The sequence below is a fragment of the Ambystoma mexicanum genome, chromosome 4p, assembly GCF_040938575.1.
Source record: "Ambystoma mexicanum isolate Mex_15411 chromosome 4p, UKY_AmexF1_1, whole genome shotgun sequence".
Lineage (NCBI taxonomy): Eukaryota > Metazoa > Chordata > Amphibia > Caudata > Ambystomatidae > Ambystoma > Ambystoma mexicanum.
Genome location: NC_090927.1, coordinates 1217296848 through 1217319014, shown reverse-complemented (window position 1 = coordinate 1217319014; position 22167 = coordinate 1217296848). Strand labels below are relative to the sequence as shown.

The 22167-nt window shown below is 44.1% G+C and overlaps 1 protein-coding gene across 7 annotated transcripts in view; it reads right to left on the bottom strand.

The window, feature by feature from the left end:
* Positions 1-22167, bottom strand: part of SLC8A1 (solute carrier family 8 member A1) — a 1145942-nt gene that overhangs the window by 172220 nt on the left and 951555 nt on the right. The gene's annotated exons all lie outside the window — the stretch shown is intronic.

Here is a 22167-nt window from a genome sequence, read left to right as displayed (position 1 = left end):
AGAGGGTCTCTGCATGGAGCCCCATCTTCCACCTCCATGATCGCCATCTTACATAAGTATTTTGTTTGAATGAACGGGACACCACGAGACGTCCCGTTAATTCAAACTAAATGCATTGCTGTTATCATCCTGGGTTTCACGATTTTAAACCTGGGGTACTAATAGCAATAAAACCTGACCCTTCGGGTGCCATCGTTAAGGAGGCCCTATACCTTGGGCCCTAGGATGTTACCACCCAATCTGGATCGGGTGTCATTGCTATATTACTCAATTTAACAGTGCTCCGTTTATCAACCACGGAAGGCTGAAAGGCTAAGTCGATCCATCTGGGATTAAGAACTGTGTCCTGTAGGATGAGTGGAGGCCTGTAAAGCTGGTGCATGAATAAAGAAAATAATTGAAAGACCAATCATTAATCGGGTGATAAGAATATGAAATGTCATCATCAAAGAGAGCAACTAATATTCTGTGTGGCTCGAAACATTGTGGAGCTCGGTGCTTTTTGGCTCCTGCTTTCAACTTTGAAGAGTTACTGCTTGAAGATACTTTTAACTCCAAGACAAATGGTGCGACGCGAGCATACGCATGTGACATTACTCCCGTGTTGGCCTTTTGGGATTCACATAAACGTACATCCTATTCACATTTCAAATTCTGATTAATGTGTTAAAAGTGTGAGAAGATATGCAAAATGAAGAAAAAGTATGTTTCAATTTCAAGTGCTGATTTTCGACATATTACTTGTGACGGAGTAACCTGCTAATTCACAGAGTTTCCCATTCATTACCTTTGCTTTTACTGGGTATAATGGAACTTATAAATATAACGTGCCAATCCCTTTGTTACTGTACTTTGACAATGCCTACATCGTACGTGGAAGTTTGATCTGGTGCCCAGTGTACATGGTGTACGCTGCTGCTCACATGCTGGTATCCTATACCCAGAGACTGCTGTAACTACTGTATATCCACTCTATTTCAAGCAAGGCTTTGGGATGTACTTCTGTGTCCACAGAGGCTTGGAGATACCCTTTACAATAGAGTCAGGGTATATGGGGTAGCCTTAAAATGAATTAAGGGCCTCATTACAAAGATGGCGGTAAGGATTTACCGGTACCGGTAAAATACCGGTACCGGTAAATCCTTACCGCCTTACTACGAGGTCCCTTTGTGGGTTGGGGGATTTAACGCTTGCTTTTTGCAGGCGTTAAAAACCAACCCACAAAGGGACCCAGGGAGCTAATTATGGTACCGCAATTTGCGGTACCGTAATTAGCACCTTCCCCATTCCCATTGAGCCCTATGGGGCAAAAATGGGAATGGGGAAGGGCAATGGTGGAAGGGGGAATTACCGCCCCGCCAACCTTGGAATGGGGTGGTAATTCCCCTTTCCGCCAAGACGGTGCTGGTATTTTACCGGCATGAACCATGGCGCTAATAGCGCCATGGTTCACCGCCATCCGTGTAATGAGGCCCTAAGTCTTTCTTACACAAAAGGGTATCCCAAGTAAGAGAAGGTTCACATGGTTCGGAACCACTTACCAAAAGAGGATTCCCCAAGGCTCAGTTCTCTCCCAGTCGCTATTGAACTGTTACATTAAACCTCTCGCCGACATTATCGAACCACTCTGAGTCGCCTTCTAAGGCCTTCCAGGTATGAGGATGACACAGAAATTGACATCAAAGTGCTGAATTAGTCTTCAGTTCTACTTAATATCGCCACTTGCCTGGTTCAAATACAGGACTTGAGAAATAACAGGCTTTGTCTGAATGCCGCTGAAACTGAAATCATTTTCCTACCCCCAGCCCTTTCCGTTAAACAGGTCTCCCGATATGGTCCATCCCCGCCCCTGCTTCTAATGCTAAAAACATGAGAATCTTCTGTGACAGCATCCTCTCTTTCGGCAAGCAAATTCCAGTCATTTCAAAGTGCTTTCACTTCCACTTTCATCTGTTTAAGAATAGTTTACCTTTCCCCGACATGCACCACAAGGCAGAAGTGGCCACAATGATGGTACTCGCTGGAATTGTTTATTGCAGCAGCCTATACCCAGGCCAGGCCTCCTTAAGAACTAGATTCACCTCTTAAAACTTATCATAAAGAAAGCAGCTAGACTCACCACAAAACTAAAACCACAAGTTCCGATTACCCCAGCATTGAAAGCTCTGCATTGGCTCACCGTAGAGAAGTGAAATGATTTAAAAACACTTTGCATCATTCATCACGCGCATCAAGTGTAGCCCCCATCTACCTCAGAGACTTCTAAAAATAATACTAGAGATCCACCCCGCACACAGACCCACAAAGATGGCCCACAGGGAAAAGAGGACGGCGTGCAGCTTGTTTGGCACTGCGGGTGAGGAGGTAATACCATGTGGAACCTTCTGCGCCAAATACCAGCAAGTAAGACGACCATGTCAAATACAGAAAACAGCCCAAAACTCTTGTTTCCAAGCCATTATTTCCATCTTAACCCAATGCCGAGATCCGGATCATGCCCCTGTGATCCCTGCACCAACCCTGATCTTTCCTCTACACTTCAGGTTTACTCAGTCACTTGGTGGGCCCTAGCAGCTCTCCGAAGCACAAAGACAGAAATTCTCTCTCTTCCACAACACCTCTAGCACTGGGATCACCAATAAGAACGGCCGATCACGGGGTAGATAAACCAATTCTTTTCCCGCCCCTCTCTCACCGCACTCTGAATGTATCAACGAGTGCGGGTGATCTGTTCTCTTTTTACGTCATTTCCCCTACTGCTTGTCTCTCTTTTTCCCCCTTCCATGAGTGGCCGACCAAAGTGATCTGAATGCATACACAACTGCATAGTAATGCGTGCAACAGCCTCCTTAATGTCCACACAATGTTGGGCATCTTAAAAGCCTTCATTTAAAAGTAAGCCAAGATACATTCATTGCATGGAGAGAACGTTGAATCTCTTGCCAAATTCAACGGGGTTCTCAAGAGTGAGCCAATGTGATTTAACATGCTAGGTTTCCACACCTAAAAGGATTTTCCCCACATGGGGATCCTCTCCCTTCCGTCTCTTGTCAAACCCGTGTTGTATGTTAAGATGGAGCATCTAATGGATTTAGCACACACTTTCTTCCCCTTTTCCGCTCGTTTCTGTTGTCCAGTTGAAAGTTTTGTGCAAGCTTTCAAAAGTCCGAACCATTGAGGTTTGGCAATTCTCCCACTTGGTCGCCATGCCCCGGGGAACACAGGGGCACCCACGTTGTCGACACATAATACATTAACAATTGACATGCTTTAAATTGAGGAGTTCGATATGGTTCTGGCAGAAGGTGCTGAAATGTAACTCTAGATCAGGTCATAGATTAATCTGGGGACACTTTCAGGATTTTTAATATCACATCATGCAAATATGTTGAAACGCTGGGTTCCCTGGGAAAATCGTCATATGAACTGACTGGTCTAGTACCTATTTAATCAGCATCTGAACAATGAACATGTCAGTCAGCGCACCCAGAATAGCACATTGCTTATCTCAGCATAAAGGCATCGCTGTCTGAGCTACCTTTCTGGGTACATACATGTATGTAAACTTAGCAGCATTTTGTATATGATGTAAATCTATGTTGGGTGCCCGTTGGCACATGAGGGACATCATTTAAGGATGACCATTGTGCATGTGGAACATGATGCACGCGTTTGTACACTCCCGTGCACTTTTTGGAGGCATGATCCCCTCAGCTACACAGAAACAACTATTATAGCTGTGAAACTAGTGAACATACTTCTGTTTAAAGCTCTGGCCCTCCCTGCTGCAACCATTTCTCCAAGAAAATGACAGCACAAAGGTGCAATCGTTTCTGGATCTTGCAACCTTTGAAGAGACATAGTCCAACCGTACACGCAGCTTCGGCCTTTGTTTCATGGTGTTCCTTGCCCAGATGTTTCCACCAGAAACTATTCAGGAAAACTAGCACTCAAGCAAAGAGATTCTAGCGACTTCCATCTTTTGAGCTGGTGCTTGCCAAAGCAGAGCACTCTGACATATTTGCGAGCAGAGGCACTTGATGATAATGGAGTTATGGAGGCTGCAGAGGGGCAAGTGCTGGCCTTAATCATGTGTACACATAGATGAGTGGTTGAGAATGAATGAGGCGCTGGGAAAGAAAGCAAAGAATCACAACCTCACTGCACCAGTATACAAGAGATGGATAGGGGCCATTTTGTGCCAGGTCCAAGGACTTGCACCAGGGTTTACTAATGTAGCTCGTGCGGTGCTATGTGCCAGTATGCTAAAAACCATGGCTGTGCAGTCGGATCATGCATAACAATTGTGCATGTGGGGACACCAGGCACTGGGCAGGCAGGAGCACCACAAGCACCGAAGGCACCAAAGGACTGTGAGGTTTGTCAGCACATGTTGCTGGCCCTCTGGCAAGATCAGTCAATGTCAGTGCACATCTGCTAGTTCTGTTCAACCAATACCAAACAACTTCCCGTGGCCCTGCCCATGTACTGCGCAAGCCCGGGGGTGTTGCAGGCCCAGATCGTGTGTCAGAGCCAACGGCTTCCGGAAAGTCTGCTTACAGTCAGTCAAACGCTATTTCGGAAAATAAATCCCATAAAAGCACATTAAAAAGATATCATTTTATATGCTGTACAATGCGATCAAAAATCCCAATTTTGCCATCCAAACAATCTACAAAACATAACATTATCCTACGCAGCCCTGGTTTACACCACAAATTAGCAGGAGGGAAAAGATGGTGTTAGCCAGGTCATCTATTCATTCTGCTGCGTTATTGTCATTGTGAACATACATTATTCCATAAAGTAAATCTGCTGTCATTTCCATTTCACTTCAAATGGGCCACAGTTTTGGATAATTAACAGAGTCAAAAGGCATTCTCAGATCCATAAATGTAGCATAGAAGGGCTCTTTAAAAAAAGGAAAACTCGATGTAGCCACTAGCAGATAGAAATTCAATGATTGATGTTCCATGCCCAGGTTTTCTCTGAAGGCAAATTATGTTTCTGACAAGCTATCATTGTCATTAATCCAATCCATTAATCCATTTTCGAAACGTTTTAAAGGATATATCTAATAAGGTTATCGGTCTGTAACATGCTGGGTCCCCTTTATTCCCTGTCTTAAAAACAGGATATATTACTGAAGTTTTCCAAGATTTGGGGTAATATCCTGTAACCAATATCTATATATAGATATATAGACGCCATTGTTCCAGGCGCTGCACAGGTAAGTATTGGCCCCGCACGAAACCCTCCAGGGCCCGCTCATTGCAACATCAGAGGCCCGGTGTGCCTCCTGGTACCGGCGCCCACGTGGTCCCAGCTCCCTGTTCCCCCATCGGCTTCCCCCTATCCCTCCCCTCGCTCCTCCCGCCTCCCAGACCACCCCCTCACCATGATTGGCTCATTCTACACTATTAAAGCCATCTCCCCAGGGCAGCCCTCTGCCCGGCAGCCCCTGCGGCAAAGGACCCCAAGGCAAAGGGCGGCTCCTACAGTGGCGGCTCTAAGATGTGTCTGCAGGTGTCCGCAGGGAACGCCAAGGAGGCCTGCAGCCAACAGACACCAACAAAAAACCATGAGTGTGGCATGGGTGGGGAGTAGAGCAATCACTCTACTCCAGAATACCCTGCCACTCTATCTTACCTACCAATAACATAGAGTGCCATAATACTAGCATGTCCACTCTTAGATGGAACTGTGAATGCTAGCATGTCCACTCTTAGACGGAACTGTGAATGTTAGCATGTCCACTCTTAGACGGAACTGTGAATGTTAGCATTTACACTCTTAGACGGAATTGTGATTGTTAGCATGTCCACTCTTGGATGGAATTGTGATTGTTAGCATGTCCACTCTTAGACAGAATTGTGAATATTAGCATGTCCACTCTTAGACGGAATTGTGATTGTTAGCATGTCCACTCTTAGACGGAATTGTGATTGTTAGCATGTCCATCTTAGGCGGAATTGTGAATATTAGCATGTCCACTCTTAGATAGAAGCGCCAAATCTAGACAGAAGTGTGATTGTTAGCATATGCCACACTTAGATGGAATTCTCAAATTTAGCCTGCGCCAAATCTAGACAGAAGTGTGATTCTTAACATGTGCCACACTTAGATGGAATTCTCAAATTTGGCCTGCGCCAAATCTAGACAGAAGTGTGATTGTTAGCATATGCCACACCTAAATGGAGATCTCAAGTTCGGCCTGCGCCAAATCTAGACGGAGATGTGATTGTTAGCATGTATCACACTCAGATGGAACTTCAGAAATGTGATTGTTAGCATATGCCACACTTAGATGGAATTCCCAAGTTTAGCCTGCGCCAAACCTAGACAGAAATGTGAAGGTTAGCATATATCACACTTAGATGGAATTTCAGAAATGTGATTGTTAGCATTTGTAACTCTTAGCATGCACCACACTTAGAATTGTGAACCTAGCCTGCGCGGCATCCAGATAGAAATGTGACTGTTAGCATGTACCGGACCTAGATGGAATCCCACAATTGCAAGGACAGCAATGCCAACTAACCAACCAACTAACAATTCCATCCCTCTGCATATACCTCTCAAACTATAACCAAACACAACCACAAGCCTTAAACGCAGCATTCCGCACAAACTTCACAACGCAACAACAAAACAAACCACACATAGACTTGCACAACAACACACGACGACTGCGGACCATAAAACACCCCAAGCCCAGCCGACGGACCCACCGGGCTGAGGCTGCCAACAGCACATCACTGCTCTCTTGCACTTTTCCAGCTTACTCCCACTAACCCACCCCCTCTCCTCCCCTTTTTCAGAGCCGCCAGAGCGCCAGGGGACCACTTTGGTAATGATTGTGCACGGTACAAATGTCCTTTAACATTAACATATATATATATATATTTAAAAAACTCTTAGGTATGTATCTGTACTCAGCTGATGCAATGTATCAGTGTTAGGTTGCCCTCTGCTGTCCAAATGGCAAAGTGCACCCACTTCAACAACAAATATCATTTCAACATGCAATTTATCAGTGTTAGGTTGCCCTCTGCTGTCCAAATGCAAAGTGCACCCACTTCAACAACAGCTACCATTTCAACAAACAGAATGAGCACAGTTCTACGTGGTCACCTTCACCTTCCACTATCGCAAACATTTGGAAGTAACTTCTTTCCACCCCCACTTCTCTTCACACAAAGCATGGGGGTTCCAGTGTCAATTAACAGTTTATTACCGGCTCAACATTTCAGTCTCTAAAGAGCAAAATGCTGTAGGATGAATGCCTCCTCACAAGCTAAAACTGAAAGTAGGTGCTGTAATTATGCTAGTACGCAATCTTATGCCATCACAGGGAATCTGCAATGGCAATTACGCATCTACAAAGACATTTGGACAACCTTTGGGCATTTGGACAACTGTCAATGGTATGATTCCCAGGAGAAGGTCTAGTCTGTTCCCAAACTACTGCATTGTCAATCTTCTAACTTGGGGAGGGACAGGGTAATCTTACCATTAATGTTTTGACTTCTTATGATGTTGTCATGAGCCCTGTGTGGCACTCCATTCGGATCTTTGGCACTAACAACAGATGCCTGTCTTTCAGATCGTGAGGATTGCTCTGAAAAGACTATCTGAGTTGACTTGTTTCTTTAGTAACCTGAAGATTATTCTCCTTCTTTGGGGAGTCAGGTGGTACTGAGAGAGCATTCGTGTGCATATTTTTTATATCACACGAATGCTTAATTTCAGAATACAATTCTTGATCAATTTTGTCATGTTGATCGCTAACCAGCATCACAATTGAGAACACCAATTCTAGGGTTTTAATAATGGTATGCTCGATTGGCAGACCATCTTTCATGAATTAGATCATCTACAATGTCTTCTCTCTTAAGGCTCCACTCTCATGCTGGTGAAAGTGTCTTTTTAGGTTTACTGTCCCACCAAACCCCTCAAAGTATGAATTTTCACCTACTTTCTTTTGGGTTTGTTCTTATTAGCTAGAAGCTTTGGCTGGATTGATAGTATACAAGGAGGTTCTGTGCTTGCTGTAGCCGCGACATCCCAGGAAAAAAATAATCCCATTGGAGGATTCAGAGGGCCAGAAGGGCACTCCAATTGAAACCACTAAAGGATTTATTGGAGGATCAAGAGGACCCACTGCTTGCTCAGCATGTTGTGGCTCATGAGGGTTCAGTCCATAATGAGTTGATGATTCCACCTCCGTTATCTGTGCCTCCAAGCACCCCCCAACTTCTTTGTTTTAGAAAAAGGTCCAGTGTACCAATAGTGTGTGTCCTTTTTTTCTTTGGTTCTCTCTGATGGGGATTCATCAGCATTCCTTTTGGCATGATACCACTAGGTTGGGAGGCAGGGAGAGGGACGCCTGATAGTTCAAGATGCACCCTTAGTCTGGCTCCCCCTCCACATCTCCACACAAAATGTAAAGAAATATAAAGAGAGCAAAGCGAGCCTCCAATGATGATCAACAAGTAATTAGTTAGCAGTCAGGGGCTGTTGGTGACCCAAACAGGTGCAAAGTGCAGGATGTAAGGTACAGGGACATGTTCTGCCCTGAATTGACTAAAACAAGAAATCTTCTAAAAAAACACGGAAACAAGGAGCAAGGAGCATGCTAACCCATTAATCCAAGACCTGTGCTCACTGCATCCGCCGCTTAGTTGTAGAGATACACAAGCTTCCAAGGCCACAAACAAACGATAAATCAAGAATAAAATATCACACACATTATATCCAGAGTAGGACCAGAACCATATGAAATGAGCAGAGACCGTCTGAGAGAGTCACAACACTGTTGCACTGCAGCCCAGCTGCTGTGGGATGCAACAGGGAACAGCAGCAAACAGCCACACGGCTGAGTGCTGCGCTGCGAAAGCAGCCTCTACCCAGTAGTTATATCAGCAGCTGCACCTGCATACTGAATAAACAAGTGCTTGAATACTTGCAACAGCAGGAAACAGCTCACCCGCTGACCGATCTGCTTTGCTCAGCGGGATCCATCAAGTAGTTATAGTAGCAGCAGCACCTGTCTACTGAGTACACAAGCGTTTGAGTGCTGACAACAGTGGGAAACAGCTCACCCGGTGGCCGCTCCACTCCATTTTCATTGCACAGCGGCAGAGCGCCCCAGGCCTACTCAATCGACGAGCTAGGTCTGGTCTGCCAAATTGGGCTTCCACCAACCCTACGCATAACTTAATGTGCACAAGCCGGGTGGAGGCATCATGACCTGCTGCAGTCTGCCGCCTCTCAGGGTACTGACTTGAAATGGTGGGAGATATGGAGGTTGTAGGGGATTTTTTTAAAGTAAGTTATGCCATATATTTTGTAAAATCTGGGATGAAATAAAACGTGTATGGGTTTAATTGCATGCATGTCGCCTATGCCCCTTCACTACATCTACACTTTTTGGCATAGGACCTGCTGTGATGTACAGCCTGTTTGGATAGGAAAAATTATCTTGTGCTTCTCGGTGGTTCCCCTTGTTTGTTTTTTAAGTGTGGTGGGTCTTCTGCAGTCTGATGTTTCCATCCCTTCCCCTGTTTGGGTTCACACTGCAGCCAGGCAGAAGGCACCAATGTCGAAAGAGGGGATGGGTGTATTAGGATAAACATTGGCAAAAGGGCAGGTCGAAAGATACCATGGAAGATAGCATGACACAATGGATTGAGGGATATGGTGCATTAATAATAGGGAGAAAGATCTGACACTTTGCATCCAAGTGATATTACTCAAAGGATGGAGAGAGGGACACACACCAGAATGCAGGGAGTAGGGAGGAGGGAAGCAGATTCCCAAAGATGTGGCAGTCCATGATATCAGCTATTTATGAAGGGAACTGACATGCACACTTGTGTGTTTAATATCCTAATAGAAATTGCCCACCAAAGTAGGCAGATCCCAAATTAGCTTGGTACTGCTATCACGTGTGCATGAGAACTGTGTGGTAGGAGGAAGGATAGCTCAGGGGCAACACGTTTGTCTTAGAAGCAAGACAACACAGTAAAACACAGGTTAAAATCCCGAAGCACGACAATGCAATCCTGATCCGAGCTTAGAAACCACTCCTGGTATTAAGCGCGTTGTGAATGTACAATTAAAATAATTCTGTCTAACTTTGAAGAAATCGCAATGCTTTTTTGACATCGATGTTTGCAAGCATCATCCACTCCTAATAAACAGAAACTCATTAAAGATAGTACCTCGATAGAGTCAGTGTTAGGTGCTATGTACACCAACATTCCACAGATAAAGCAGGCCAGAGGTCAGAATGACATTGGCAAAACTTACATCTAATCCTCATTTTTCCTGTGAAGCAGGATTATCCATTAGTTTATACAATTTTAACGTAAAATCTACATTCATAGCAGTATATTTGCATTCTGATGATGTCAAATGAAATCAATGTAATCATTTTAAAATAATGGGGAGTGCTAAATGACAACCAAAGGTGTCCCTTATGGTTTATAGTCATAATATCGAAAAAATAATGTCGAATTACAAAAATGTCGAAAAAAAAATGTCGAATTCAAAAATGTCGAAAACACATACATATAATAGAAAAAGTCATTAATTCGAAAATAAAATGTCGAAAAAAAAATCGAAAAACCAATGTTAAAATAACTGTAAAATATCACATATACTAACGTTTTTTATTGGGGGGGTCCCCCCCCAACCCCCCCATCCCAAACCCCTACCCCAACCCTCCACTCCTCCCCATCCCCCCCAACACCCCCCATGGATATACCTTTAATTTTTTTTAAAAAAGTATTTAATAAAACATTAATTAAATAATTAATTATTAAAAACCCCATCCCAAACCCCTACCCCAACCCCCCCCTCCTCCCCATCCCCCCCACTCACCATGGATATACCTTTAACCATTTAAAAAATATATGTTTTATAAAATATAATTAATTAATTATTTATTTAAACATTAATTCGAAAAAAAATTCGACATTTTTGTAATTCGAAATTTTTATTTTCGACATTTTTTTTTAGACATTTTGACTTTCGATATTATTGTATTCGACATTATGACTGGACACCGTCCCTTATCTATCTTGGACCTCACTAGGGAGTGTGAGAACGAGGGGGAGTCTCTGCTCTAGAACATCACAATAGGGTAGGAGCTCAGACAAAGCCACCGCATCCCCTGTCCCTCGACTGATGTCTTGATCCATGCCCGGTGTTTCACAAACCCCAGAGAGCAGTTTGTGCAAAGTGCAGAACGAGCAACTGCTAACCAACCCTCCAGGAGAGCAAAGGTTGAAGGTGGCTTGCACACTCTAAGTTCATGAGTATTAGTGTTTTTATAAATAGGCACTTCTTCATTATCTCACAGGATCCTGCTGGACCCAGTGAGATATTTTGAAGTTAGCTGCTAAGAATATGCAGCTTGGGTCTTTAAGTAGGGTGGTACAGATCACTTTATTTCCCTAAATAGTCTCACACCAAAGTCATTTATGCCACAGACCAATTGGTGGGGGTCAATGAAACAGTTCACACCTCTATCTGCTGTAATCTCTGAGGTTTGTAACAATCGCCAACGGGTTGATCACGCTATACTGTTTGGACTCGGAGTGTCTGAGTTGCCAGACTCTGTCCTAACAGATCTTGGCCAAGAAGGAACTGCGCTTTAGTCACTTTTGTGCTGGTTATGGACATCGGCTTGTCACCTCCCCAGGCCATGGCATGTATCTTTTCCAGGTTTTGCTTGCTTCCCAGGTCCAGACTGCTGATTCAGAGCTAAGCAACCACAACATAATCACAAGAGGAGGAGGGTGGGGGCGGCAACAATATGCTCTCGACATGCAAATGAACATATCAAGGTGGGGGCTGGTCAGCAAATGGAAAAGGTTTTCGAATTTCTTGAGGGACTTCCAGTGTGCAACGTTTTGGGAATTTGGTCCTCATCAGGTTATGGACTTGCCTTTTTATGGGGATAGGTGAGCATCTAATCAAGTTATGCAAAATGATGTATTATTATGTATATAATATAATTACTGCTGACAGTACAGGTGCCTAGTAACAAGATCAACTTAAATAACCAGTACAATCATTAAAAAGCACTTGACTCCATATACATATTTACAAAGACTCAAGGAGGCCTGAAGGTATTACCCAAATTGACCTTTTACAATTGATCTTTTGCATAATTGACCTAATCATAGTGGTCCTAATTGACCTTCTGCACAATTGACCTTTATATTATTTTAGTTATTTTATATATGTATTGGGTTGGTTTTGGATTATAAATAATATAAGGGGATTTGTTGGGGAGTTGCGGGGGCTTTGGATTGTGTGGGGGGGTTCTGGAGTGTTTCTCCCGCATATATGTCCTAATTGACCTTCTAAATTAGGTCAATTCTCCCAAAGTCAATTCTCCCGAGGTCAATTGTGAAAAGGTCAATTAGTATACAACCCACCTGAAGCATAGCTGTAAACATATATCAGCTTCTTTGGTTTGAAGTGGGATCCAGGATGCCAATGCCAGCTGGAAATGTAACAGTTTGACATGTCCTTGCCCGCTTTATGACTGTCAAACCTTCTTCAATATGTGATGCTTGCTCATCTCCATTTTAGTCTATTAAGAGTGGTGCAACGCACTACATGGGATCAATATTCTTCAGAGCTCAAGATTGGTAGATACAAATGGGCGCTCAACGGTGGAGATTACGCTTGGAGCAACAGCGACATGCTACTGTCCCAAACTGTAGGCAATCCAAGAGAGCTGTTTCTTTGGTAACTTACGGAAATGCAGATGGTAGGGCTCAAGTTTGACCAACAGCGGTAGGGGGTTCTAAAGAGTGGGGCCTTGTTGGTAGAGCGGTCTAGCCCAAACCCCCGTGTGTAGTCGGTTGAAGTCCAGTCGGTGTTGGGGAGCCGACTTGGGTGTCTGGCTAGCTGGAGGAGCAGACGCCTGCCTATTGGGGAGGAAGGTTATTTATTATTCTGCGCCACAGCATGCTTTGTTTGTGAGGCAGAGCATCGTGAAGTAAACCGCCTGCTTCATTGGCAGTCAGTGTAGGGAAAATGAGCTTGACAGCAAAGTTGTGTACACTGTGTAGGCTTAACTACTTTTTGCTGGCAGGGCACCATATACCCTGCTAAGATAATTAAGTCAGAACATGACTAATACCAGGATTGTGCCAGCCCTCTGGGAGGTCGTCAAGAAAAGGAAAATGTATCTTACTGATCGGAGATGGTAAAATAATGATTTAATGATTACAATTACCTGGGACTCAAGCAATAGGTTTACATGGACGATGACACCCAGGTTTCTTACTTGTGGTGTGAGCGAGGCTTACAATCACTCAAACAGATAGCAGTGCTGGGGTGAAAGGGTTGACAAACAGCATTCCTGTTTTATATGTTTAGAAGCAGGTGCAATTGGAGGCCTTCCAATCATCGATGAGTAATAGACAAATCACCACAGTCTGGTGGCTTCATTCCTGCTCCAGTTTCAGGTAGGTTTAAAAAGAGAAAATTGTGCTTTTATAATATGCCAGAGTCCAGCCTCTAAGTGCGGGACCGGGTATCGAACCAATGCTGCTCCATGTTGTCTTGCTTCCAAGACAAGCATGTTACCCTCGGATATGCTTGTAGAATCTAACAAATTATAGATGGTGTTACAATGCAGCCATCATTGGTAGGGATGATCCTTGATGAACCATGCACGTGATCTAATATTGCAAGTGGATAATTTGTACCCGGCGAGGGTCAATGAGCTTGTTACGTGTAGTCCCTTCGCCCCTTCCATGGTGCCCATTTTTTTGTTTTTAATGTCCACCATGGAAAGGGAGAAGGGACTACACATAGTCCCTTCTCCCTGATGGCCATTTTTGTTTGCTTTTTTTCACAAGTTGGGAAATGGTCACAGTGCTGTTTCTCAGCTAGTGAAAAATTGCTATTAGTACCGTCGTACGACGTGCCGGGGTACTAATGGCAATATGACCCTCTGAGGAGGGTATTACCCATCAGGTAATGCCGCAGGTGCTCCGTTAAAGCCTTCACTCAGGCTTCTAACTATGGCCCTGGTGCATCACCCGACCGGTAATGTCCCCCCTCCTCGGGTCATATTGCCTAATTATAATGTGTCATGTTGCAAGTGGTGGACCAGTGCATGAGAATGTATGAGAACCATTTCAAGCTCATGCTGGTGCCTGGGCCTTTGTGAACTTATTTGATAAAACAATGGAATTCAACGTTTGCTGCATGACAGCATATTTTAGATGATTATCTCTGACATGTCAGGCCTCCAGAAGTCTGTGGGGCATGGTTTTGCTTTTTTTTAAACCCTTCCTATCATGCATAATTTATAATATGTGTCTCTACGTCTAGCGTGGTTTAGGGGGCTTCAAAAATGAGAAATCATGCCACACTGCCCTGCTCGGGTAAATAAAGCTCCCACAAGTCAAGTGGTTTGCTTATTTATTGTGTTCCCCAACCAGTACTAAGCACAGAAGAATGACTCGGTCTGCATGAGTTCTTAAAGCAGAGGGGCGTCCGACGGGGCACCTTCTGGTGGGATGACGAATCCATAAATTACGTCCAAATATTCGTGGATCCCCAGAATTATTAGGGGTCTGGGGATACTTGGGTGAATTTATAGGTCTGTTCCAGAGAAGAATGCTCATACCTACCTGAGACGTTCCTAGAGCTTTCGAGTCGGTCCAATAGGATTGCGCTGTCAGATTGCCCAAAGCCGCTCGGCCGAGCACGATCAAGGGGATGGAAAACCCCGATCTCCATTGGTACGTGTTACACAGTCTTCCAATTGAAGTCTGTAGAAATCCTTTGTCCCGTGTCACACATTTGGACCCAGGACAAGAGAAAAATTATTTTCTCAAACAAGCATTGGATGATATTGTAGGCACTTGATCATTAAGCTGCTCAGACAATTTACAAATGAAGAAGCCCAGCTTAAAGTCACTGAAGTTTGATTGAAGGCAGCTCATCACTGTACCAATAGATATGCATGGACATGCATGCCTCCTGTGGTTCAGCAAACCTTTTGTGACAATAATGTATCTTGTTAGACAGGGAGATGGATGTATGAAAATGAGAGGTACTTGAGGAAACCTAGTAACATGCATTTAGGTCATCCCGCCACGGTGCCATAAGTCATTGTGTACGAGGCAGAGCCACATGGATGCATGTGTAATGGTTATGATTTCCCTTGAACAATGTTTAAGGCGCATGTTAAAAGTACTTTTATCAATCTGTAAGAATTTGAGGCTGGCAAATCCTCTTTATTTGTTTACCTCATTGAAGCTGATGGCAAAAAATAATGTTTCTTACACCTCAATAGCCTAGCAGCAAGCATCTCAGACTTCTTACGCTCAAATCGAATTAAAGAAAGGAAATTCCTAAAAGCCGTTGCATTGGTCAGTCGCTTCTCCAAGAAATGGGTTGCGGGTAGATCTCTTTCTTCGGCGGGGGCCTCGCTCTGGAATAGCCTCCCTGCCTCTCTGAAACTAATGGAGAACCATCTTCGGTTCTGGAAGCAGCTCAAGACCTTCCTCTTTGCTTCTGCCTCCTCTCTTCCTCTCCTGTGCTGAGCTGTCTATTTCTGCACTAGGCACCGGGCTACCCTCTGATCCTGGGCCCTGATCCTGGGCCCATTATCATATCATTGCCAGTTTTCTGATTAACGGTTGTGCGTGGGATTATGAAGGTGGACCTGCTGGAGCATGAATGTCCATTTTTCTTTCTGATTGTCCAGAAGCTCTTTTCTGATGCGTGTGGCGCAGGAAAGGTAATGCTTCAGTGTCTGGGAGATTTTAGAGTGCTGATATGCGGGCTTTTTAGGAGCACACATGGACTTTGGGCAAGGCGCTGTGATAACCTGTATAATGAAGGCAACTGCTGATCAACCAAAGGGTGCTTGCAAAGAGGTCCATTATAGTACTTGTTAAGATGCCTGGCACGCTTCGCGGAATTACTTCTGCGGCGATGTGTTCCATTCAAAAACTGCAAGGATGGCTAAAAAAGACATGTAAATCTTCCACAAGTTGCAGCCTTTGTTGGCAACGAAAGGCTTTGTTCATTAGGGGCGGCAGTGAATCTCCACAGAAGCAGTCATTCCTTTGATTCACTGTAATTAGGTAACGGTGTCAGCTGCGCGGTTGGTGGGGGGGGGGGAATAGAGCATCCCACATGCGGCACCCCATTCATTAAAGAGGCCACAGGCTTCAGATGAGAATCGCGAAAGGACAGGATTTATTCTGCAGAAGGTGATCGACAGTCAGTGAGACCTCCGCCAAGAAAGCACAGCCCTAGCATGTTCCTCATGATGGAGCATGGTAGAGAACAAAATGGCGGGGAGGTGTGAGGTGTGGCAGGTTGGCACTTACTGTGGCAAAGGACAATGATAACTTTTCACTACACTGAGGAAGTCGGGATGGCACATTGGGACCTTAAAGGACCTGATGTGCACCGACTACCCTAGCCTCCTCCCCTGTCACACTGGGGTGTGGACTGACAACAACAGCAACCTTTTCAACTCCCCCAGAATGGCGGAGCAGGCTTTCCGCCATTCGTTGCCTTTGTTCATGCGCAGTGGACCAAGGTTGGTGTGAATATTGTGTTGTTTTAAGTTAATTGCTGTGTGTTGTACATTTTTGGAGCATGAATGGGCCCAAACTACCTTCTCCCCCCTGTCAATGATGTTTTATTTATGCAGGGGGAGGGGGCGGGACTGGCCATTTTGTAGCAGTCCAAGGGTGGAACGAGGGAAAATGCGGTAGCGATTGCAATTAGGGGCCAAGCAAGGAAAGGGCTTAAACGGATTGAATTAGATCTAGATCGCATCGTACTGATCATGTACTCGATTCTCTTGGACCCACTGAGTATCAGTTTGTCACATGTAAAAAAATCTTGAATTCTTCCAGGCAGGTTATTTCCACCTCTAAAGACTTTTCAACAGCCTCATGTAAGGTAGTCAGAGAGGCTACTATCAAGCCTACTCCCTGGTATGACAGCCAATGCAGAAGTAAAAATAGTGTTACCAACTGGGCTGGCCTGCGTAAAACTCGAGCCAATTATAACAACTATTGGGATCTAAAAAAAGAGAATATGAAGCTGCCAACTGGGAAGATCTGCTCATGGCTTTCAGAAGCAAGGATGTGTGTAGGTCCTGGCAGCGTATCATACTTCCTGTCAGGAACCTCCCTGGAATAGGATTCATGGTAGTACCAGCCTCGCAGTCTCGGTTGATCATTTTGGCAATTTATATAGTGAACCAGAGAGGGGTTCTTGTCGGTGTCTAAAGGTGATGACACACTGGTATTCTCTCTGCTTGTGTTGACCTACAAGGGAATCAAAGAGGCTATACTCTCTCAGAAATGAAATAAAGCACCCAGCCCGGATAGGATCCCAGGTGATATGATATTATTCAATGCGATGACCAGGGATAAGGTGAAACCTGACTCTTGGTCAAATGCGGATATTGTCCCAATATACAAGAAAGGAGGGCGAGTTATTCTGGACAATTATAGGCCCATTTCCTTGCTTGACTCCGCAGGCAAACTGTTTGTAAAAGTTATACGGGGTCACCTTAAATCTTAGATTGCTTCGGGGAATCTCATAGGCCATCGGCAAGCTGGTTTCATGAGGATGTTCGCACTGTGGATTTGTGCTTCAGACTAAACCTAATTTTGGATAAATATGTCGAATTAAGGAAGCTGAGTATGCAGTATTTGTGGACCTATTGACACTTTTTGTTATGGTTCCCCGTAACAAGCTTTGGGAAACACTTAAGAAGGGGATATTCCTGGTGAGTTGTTGTCGGCTAGCTTATTGTTTTATGGAAAGAAGAGGCAGTGATCAGATGGGATCTGGGGGGAAACTATGCATTGTATCCAGGTCCAAAAGGGTGTCCAGCAAGGGTGTGTTCTTGCACCCACCCTGTTGTAAATTACATATTAATGGATTAATAGAGAGTCTTTTGAATAAGCCCTCTGACACCCCTACATTAGTTGTTGAGAAAATCCCAGTTTTATTGTTCGCTGATGATGCCATTTTAATTTCACAAACTCCCGCAGGCCTGAAAAGTGAAAGGTAGGTCTGAAGGTTGCTGTAAAGATCTGGGCCTGACCATCAATACAGACAAAACCAAAACCATGATTTCTTCTGAGAAAAGAAAGAAGCCCAAATGTCAGATAGTGGTTGATAACAAATGTGTACAGCAAGTACACTATTATGAGTATTTGGGTGTGATATTTGTTACATCGTTCTCCTCGGATCAACAGCTTACATGAGCGGAAAATACACTCCTGAGGCATAATGGGTCTGTTACAAAATGTCCTTCCAGTCACAGTGAGGGCACTCTTAGCCCACTATTGCAATAATACAAGGCCCAGGCCAGACAAGCAGCTGTATATGGGTCTGAGCTTTGGAGCAGCCCAAATTGTAACAAGCTCAGGAAAGCTGAGAATGTTTTTTTTTTAAGAAAAACTTGGGGCTACCATCATGGACGTCAACAGTGCTCCTTCATGGGGAAACAGGCTTACTAAATATTGGAGACGCGTTAGCCCTCTTGCCAGTTTTTTTATTGGATGAGGTTGTGGGTTAATGAAGAGCTCTCTAAGTTTAGAGATGCGATGATTGCTCTCCTTGGTCACAGTGGTTGTTCTTCCTTGAAATGGGCCATGCATGTAAGATCCTGCTTGTGTGTACTAGGTCCTAATGATCTATGGAGCTCCCTGTCTGGCATTATGTCTAATGACAAGCTGATGGCCATGGAGTCGTGCGGGCAAATTGGAATAGTGCCTGGCCATCTGTTGTAGCGCTGACTTACTGGGAAAGAAAAGGATGTAGACATTGTGGGCCGCATGACGCAGTGTTTGGTATCCCAATGAATCAAGTGCATATCTGTATTGCACGGCAACAGCTGAGCCGGTCGAGCACTTTCTTCTTGCAAGCCATCTATTTCGTATTGAAGGGCTTACTTGAAACCAAGGTTCAGAGACTTCAGTTTTAGGCCTGCTAGGGAAGCAGCTATGTCCATGTGCAGAAGAACAGGAAATGATGTAAATATTTTTGCTGTAGCAAAATACATGCATGGGGCGTGGCTGAAGAAATCTATGTGTCTAACCGCCTGCTTATAGAGATTTTGCATGTTACCTGCCCATAAATGGAAGTTTGCGGATTGTGTTGTTTGTTTGCTTTCATTTCCACACTTTCTTCCCTTATATGTAGCTGCCTAGATGTTAGAACTGATATGATATTGTTTCATCCTCATTGTATATGTTGGCCTATGCCCAGTCGCTTTGCGAGGAAATCTGTATTACAAGGTCGTGACCTTGAGTGAATCAAGCCTCCATTTTAGGTTAGAGCCGCCATTATAGTTAATCGTACAAAGTCACCCTCTGGCCTAAAATGGCCGTCTTGTGTTCTCTTGTTCTTGCTTTAACCTCTTCAACCTCCGAAGGAGAGTTAATGTCCAACCTGCCTTCAGGCTACATGTTAAGGTCATGCAGAGCTTGTCCTTTGTTGACCTCGGGATCAGGGGATTACTCGAATTGGTGATGTTAACCTACAAGTATACAAGAACAATAACGCTATCCAAATACGACATGCAAGACATTTGTTTGACCTGTATTAAAGCAATGTGTGAAAAGTATAAAGTAAAACTTAGAGAATAATAATGTTTGTAAATGTATTAAAAAGTAAACCGCATGCATGAGATATGTAAATTAGGAACGAACCTGGTGTGACCTAGCCCAGTACATGATTAACTTGAAAGAGGCTGGACATCGTTATAACAAAAATGTATAAATACGCTGATGTCCAGCTAGCAAATCCTGCTCAGTGCTCACATTTAACCCTGCTGGTGGTCTCTGTGATGTATTGACAGCCAAATAGCTATTTGTGTACTTTGTTCCGTAACTGTTCAGTTTTGTAATAAAGATTCTGGGAATCTTTACAAGCCCGTGTCGGTGTATTTCTCTTTGCATGGTGTAAAGGCCTTAATATTGTATTTTTCTGATTCCACATAGAGACCAATGGTATGCGCTTGCCCTTTTATTGTTTTAATCAATGTTGTTATCTTGCTGCATGTGTATTATTGTTGTTATGTGATGTTACTGTGTGTTGTTTGTATTTTGATGACTTTTAGGGTGCTGTGCCGAAACAAAGTTTGACTGATTTTGTAGCAGTTAGGGAAGAAGTCATTGGAGAGGACGAGTTTGAAGAGGGAGGAGTTGTAGGAGATGATAGGTGGGAGTTCTTTGATTGTTTGCAGTGCAAAGGGGTCAATGGGCGCAAAAGAAGGATTACTGTTTCTGTCAGTGTGTAGGAGTTTGGTGGCAGAGGCGGGAGAGAAGGGAGTGAGTCAGGTAAGGGTTGCAGTGGCATGAGGTGAAGAGAAGGAGGGTCTGAGTTGTAAGAGGGTAGACAAGGTGCCACATAGTTTTGTGATTTTGGAGGAAAAGTGGAACCAAAGTTGTCTGCAGCGAGAGAGATAGAGCGAGAGGATGATAACAAATGGTTATAGGGTGAAAGCATAATCTCGAGTCTCAAAGGAAGTTTGTTTGAGGAGAGCAACGAGAGGGTATAAGGTTAGTGTAGTAAGCAGACATGGCAGTGGTTGAGAGCCTTTGTGAGAAAAAGGAAAGAGCCTTTGAAGGGAAGTAGAAGTCTTTATAAAATAAATTTTAGAGGATGAACAACTGAACATTTTTGCAAAGAAATGTGTATTTCCCAAGAGAAGGTCTTAGTACTTGTTGTCCATCCTGTTGGCAAAGGATGGTATGGTGTGTGTGTTTAGATGAAAATGCAAAAAATGAACTAACATTGCTCCAAAAAGTCCACGCTACGGGCAAAGACTTTCAAACTCGCATAAAACAGATGCAGCCTAAGTGGAAGGTGTTTTCACAGAGTCTGGAAGCCGTTAAGAGGTTTGAAAACAGTCAAATGGTGCTCTGATTGGCCTGTTTTCCTTACACAGACACTCTGGTAACGTCCACAATATTTTGTAAGCATAGTCAGTCACCTTTCCATGCAACTCCTACTGATGCAGACTGAAAAAGGACGTGCCCTTAACCCTCTGTACACATTATGCTGCTTCACAGACCCACAATTTCAAGGGTCGGTCATTCTGAGCACCCGTGTCTTCTCTGTAGGATAAAGGAAGCCGTCGAGGAATACAAACTAAGAGCTTGTACCAGACCATGTCCTGATCCATTTATGAGGACTTTCCAGACAACTAGTGACCCGCCCTCATGCATTCCAGAAAAATAAATCAAGAACACCTTCAAACCCCTCAAAATATACCCACCCATGAAGCGTACCCTCCCTGATGACCACTTTTAAAAGCCCACCCCACATTATGATCACCACCATGCCTGTAACATAGTACCCATTAACTGTAAATGGTAGCTATATACTGCCACCTGATAATACGTGTAATGCTGTTAGATCGCTGAGACTGACCCCTCTCCCAGCTGTAACAGAGGATAGCATGGGGGCAACGTGCTGGTCTTGGAAGCAAGGCCATGCGGATCAACAGAGGTTCAAAACCCAGATCTGCGCTTAATATTAAAAAAAAAAACAATAAAATAAATATGGATAAAATAAGCATTTTATGTGTGCCTGCCTTTACCCCTATTTATGTACAGCTCACTGTTTCTTGATGCTGAATGAATACCCAAAATAAACAACCAAATAAATACATATTGAACCTGTTCAATTCAAGTGAGAAATGACAAATTGGACCAAAACCTCATGTCACCCCCTTAGGCGTCACGCCAGAAAGTCCCCAGAAAGTCCAAGAACTCTGTACACATATCCTTGACATGGAGGCATAGGAAGAGGTGAAACATATTGTGTTGTTGATAATGGCCTGAGGTGAGAGGCATTTTGGAACTGTGCTGCAGGGATGACATGGAGATAGATGCTCGCCATTTTAGGGTAAGGGGCTTAATTTGATGAATTGGCGACCTACCCGCATGCCCACTAACTTCATACACTCACTCTGAGCAAAGCAATAAGATGCCAAGAGAGCCGGAAGCATGCACCTGGAAATGGGTGATGCTAAATAAAAATGATTTTACTAGCCAATGTTCAGGAGGTGTCCATTCCTTTTCAAATATTACAATCATGGCCTCTAGCAGCCCATTCATGCACAGACTGGGCTAC